General features: G+C 34.5%; 1 non-coding gene across 1 annotated transcript; it reads left to right on the top strand.

Moving 5' to 3' along the window:
- The first annotated feature begins 657 nt into the window (after window positions 1-657).
- LOC120576286 (small nucleolar RNA R71) lies at window positions 658-764 on the top strand. Its single transcript, XR_005642364.1, has one exon. It is a non-coding gene; the product is annotated as a small nucleolar RNA R71 (small nucleolar RNA).
- Window positions 765-4585: the final 3821 nt, after the last annotated feature.

Genomic DNA, 4585 nt, shown 5'->3' with positions numbered 1-4585 from the left:
TCTCCCTTCTAAGCTTTTTCTCCCTTTTCCAAAAGTTTTCACGTACAATAGTTTTTCTAACAATTAGGTCTTCCCTATTTATATCTCTTCCTAATTACTTATCTTATCTCACTTTCTCCCCCAAAACTATCTAAAATATCAAAACAGCCCTCAACTAAATATTTTTCATATTTCTATTTTCTTATCAAATCTTATTTTATTTAACAATAAAATATGTCTCATAATCTTATCAAAACACATCAAATTATCCAAATCAACTTAAATCATCTTAATCAACAAAACTCACACATATATTATAAAAATATAATATAATCGCTTAAACTCGATTAATTAAACAATTAAACGAAAGTGGGCGTTACAGGTGTGACAACACAAGTATTCATGTGATCAAGTCTTTGAGATAGTGCATTCACCTTGGTAGATAGATAGTCAAAGGAAGAGATTTCGTTCATACCTGCCTGTTTTTCAGAGGGTGAAGAATTGATGATTGCTTTCTCTTCAGTCCATTGAAAAAGGTTTAGAGCCATGTCTTCAATCAAGGCATAAGCTGTTGTAAAATCCTTGTTCATTAGGGCACCTCCTGCAGCTGCATCAATAGTTAACTTAGTGTTAGATGTTAAACCATTGTAGAAGGTGTGGATGATTAACCATTTCTCCAAACCATGATGGGGAAAAAGTCTAAGTATTTCTTTAAAACGCTCCCACACATCGTAAAGAGATTCCCCGTTTTCTTGAGTAAATTGGTAAAGCCTTCCCCTAAGTTGGGCGGTTTTTGATGGGGGAAAGAAACGGCAAAGGAATTCTCGCCTCAGTTGATCCCATGAGGTGATGGAGCCGGGTTTTAAAGAATTGAACCAATTGTTGGCCCTATCTTTTAGAGAAAAAGGGAAGAGATGTAGCCTAACGGTCTCTAGGTCGTCTTTGTAAGTTACACTACGTCTCCAAAAGGTTGAGATATGCAAATTTGGGTCTTCAGAGGGAGATCCAGAAAATTGGTTTTGTTGTACCAAACTTAGTAGTGCAGGTTTTTTTTTGAAGCCACTACCTTCAACCGTTGGGTAAACTAAAATAGTACATGGCTCACCCGAAGAAGGGATCGAATACTCCTTACGAATGTGTTCCTCAGCCATGTTATCTATTATTTTATGTTACCAATGAAGTTAGGTGTAGGGAAATAAAGAAGAAAGAAGAAGAAGAAAGGATGAAGAAGAAAGAGTTCTAATCACAAAGAAAGAGTTAATTAAATTAGTTTACTCCCCGGCAGCGGCGCCAAAAACTTGATGAGATAAAACCGCAAGTGCACGGTCTAACCGAAGTAGTATGAAAAGAGTATCGTTCCGACAGGGAGTAGTTTAATTCAATTAACCTTTGATGATGATTAGAGGAGAATCGAGTTGTAAGTTGGGGTTTACAAAAGATTGAAAGATAATAATAATAAAAGGAGACTTGGGATCATTGGTTTATCTAAATAACAAGTCATTCACAAACCAAACTATAAGCTTATAACTTTATGTTAGACCTAATTTCTCAAGACAGTTTCTCTTTTGTTCCTCTAGCAACCAAGCCTATTTCGCTGACTTGATTACTATTAGATTTTGGTTCCTCTAATAACCAAGCCTATTTCGCTGACTTGATCATTATTAGTTCTCTTGAAGATCGAAACTATATGTCTCAAAGATTGCAAAGACTATTTCGCTGCCTTTGCAATCCTTGTCTAAATTGACTTGTTCGAATATCAAAGCTCCACTTTCGTTTTATGAATTGATATTTGAGATAATGGAAAAACAATTATCAAACCCTCCACTTTCGTTTCCACAGTTTGATAATAGTTGATCCATGTTAAAGCGGTGAATTTAGATAAGAAATTAGGGTTACATATGATTAAGGCTTAGAGCTTGGTTTGATTAAGATTATGTCATTTAGACTTATCCAACAATCCCAAGACAAATAGAATTCTACTCACTCATGTTCATCGTAGACATGGGAAAGAAGAGAGAAAGCATAAAAGTAAATGACAAGAAAATAAAGGAAAAGAAAAGAACTTTTATTAGAAAAGCAATTGTCACTTATTGAATTCCAAGAAAAGATGAATATTTGTGATAGATAGCTACTCTATTTATAGCATACATTCGACTTAAAATCTAAGCAATTATATTACTAGAATGTTCCACAAGAAACTGCGGGCTAAAATAGAGTAACTTAAAATCTAAGCAAAAGCAGCAAAAGTGACTCTGGAGGGTGGCACGGCCGTGCCAATGCTAGCACGGGCCGTGCCAAGCTTCTGACTTTGGGGAGACATATTTTTGTCTCTGAATCTTCGTATTTACGTACTAAATCAGCTCCAAGTCCCTTTCTTTTGCTCCAAGACTCAATCCATCCAATATTCATTCCTGAAATATAATAACGTGCAATTTGTAGTAAACTAACTCAAAAAGGAAATAATACTAATATAAAATAAAATAAAATCTATTTAAAACTAAACTAAATAACATATAAAAATAAATATTAAATGACTCATCAGGCACCCTATGACACAACTACATGCCATGCCATGCTTGATGCACACTCTTTGAAATCATCACCATTTTCATAACATCAACTAAGATATTCAAACTTTCTTTCAAAATATTCATCATATTCATCAAAGCATTTTCTCTAAAGCACAAGAGAGTCAAATCATAATGCCATGCTATGCCACAAAAGATGACACCTTTTCATCAAACATGAAATGCAATAAAAGTTATCTATTCCATTCTTTTATTTATATTCATGTCTTCTCATCTTATTAGGATAAGGGCTCTACATTCAAATTAGCTTATGAGATTATGAATATATAATTGTACGGAATACCGCCCTTACCTTGGGTGCTCTTCCTTCCAAAAAGCTCCTGCTAAGATTGTATTCGAATGGAACGCACACGCAAGTCTTTGAGGTGATTAAGCCTTTGCACTAAGGTGAAATCAATAGTTGCTGCTAATGGCTGGGCGTGGAAGATATTTAGTAGGTTGTATGTTCTAATGGTTTGGATGTGTAGTCTTGTGAATGTCAGATAGATTTAAAATACTAAAGCTGAATTGGAATGAATCAAGGACACGCTACAATCAAAGAGAATTAAAGGAAATTGATGGAAATTTAACAAGTATTGATGGGGAATATTTTGGTCAAGGTAATCATAAAATTGAATGAGGAAATTAGACAGGATATAGTTTTGACTATTGAGAGAGAGTGAGATTGAGAATGTACCTTGCCACAATTTTAATACACGACAAGAGAGTTGTAGTAATACCCCATCATAGTGATTTAATATAGACATTAAGGAGAGTCAAATGTATGATTGCCAATAAAAGAAACGTATTCGTTCATACTCTAGTACTACAGTCTATGTACGTCTAAGGGTTACTTATAAAGTTCTTACTACTAACACTTATGGATTAACTTCACTAGACTCAAACACTCGCTAATCCAACTAAACCGGTTTATTGTTTGCTTTATTTCTAATCTCTAATTCTATTAAAAATAAATTAGATTAAAATTTATCTATAATAAATCAATAAAATTATTAAAAATATTGGGGCTTACAAACTTAGTCTTGAATTGGGAGAAATGTCACTTCATGGTAAGAGAAGGAATTGTCCTAGGACACTTGGTCTCCGAAAGAGGTATAGAGGTAGAGAAAGCAAAAATCGAAATTATTGAAAAAATGCTACCTCCCACCTCAGTCAAAGAAATTAGAAGTTTCTTAGGACATGCGGGGTTCTACCGCCGTTTCATTAAAGATTTTTCATCAATCACTAAACCACTAACAAGTCTACTTCTTAAGGACGCAGACTTTATCTTTGATGATAATTGTTTACATGCATTTTGCAGGTTGAAAGAAGCACTGATTACTGCCCCAATCATACAACCACCAGATTGGAAGTTGCCTTTCAAAATAATGTGTGACGCAAGTGACTATGCGGTTGGGGTGGTGTTAGGTGATGAGATAAAACCGCAAGTGCACGGTCTTACCGAAGTAGTATGAAAAGAGTATCGTTCCGACAGGGAGTAGTTTAATTTAATTAACCTTTGGAAATGATTAGAGGAGAAAAGAATTGTAAGTTGGGGTTTTCAAACGGTTGAAAATTAATATAATAAAAAGAGTCTTGGGATCGTTGGTTTCATCTAAATAACAAGTCCTTCTCAAACCAAAACTATAAGCTTATAATGTTATGTTAGACCTAATTTCCCAAGACAGTTTCTCTTATGTTCTTCTAGCAACCAAGCCTATTTCGCTGACTTGATTACTATTAGCTTTTGGTTCCTCTAACAACCAAGCCTATTTCGCTGACTTGATTGTTATTAGTTCCCTTGAAGATCGAAACTATATGTCTCAAAGATTGCAAAGCCTATTTCGCTGACTTTGCAATCCTTGTCTAAATTCACTTGTTCGAATATCAAAGCTCCACTTTCGTTTTATGAATTGATATTTGGAATAATGGATAAACAATTATCAAACCCTCCACTTTCGTTTCCACAGTTTGATAATGGTTGATCCATGTTAAAGCGGTGAATTTAGATAAGAAATTAGGGTTACATAAAATTAAGG

Source organism: Medicago truncatula, chromosome 6 (genome assembly GCF_003473485.1).
Source record: "Medicago truncatula cultivar Jemalong A17 chromosome 6, MtrunA17r5.0-ANR, whole genome shotgun sequence".
Taxonomy (NCBI): domain Eukaryota; kingdom Viridiplantae; phylum Streptophyta; class Magnoliopsida; order Fabales; family Fabaceae; genus Medicago; species Medicago truncatula.
Note: the sequence above shows the minus strand (reverse complement) of the source record. Positions and strands in the feature narration are given on the sequence as shown.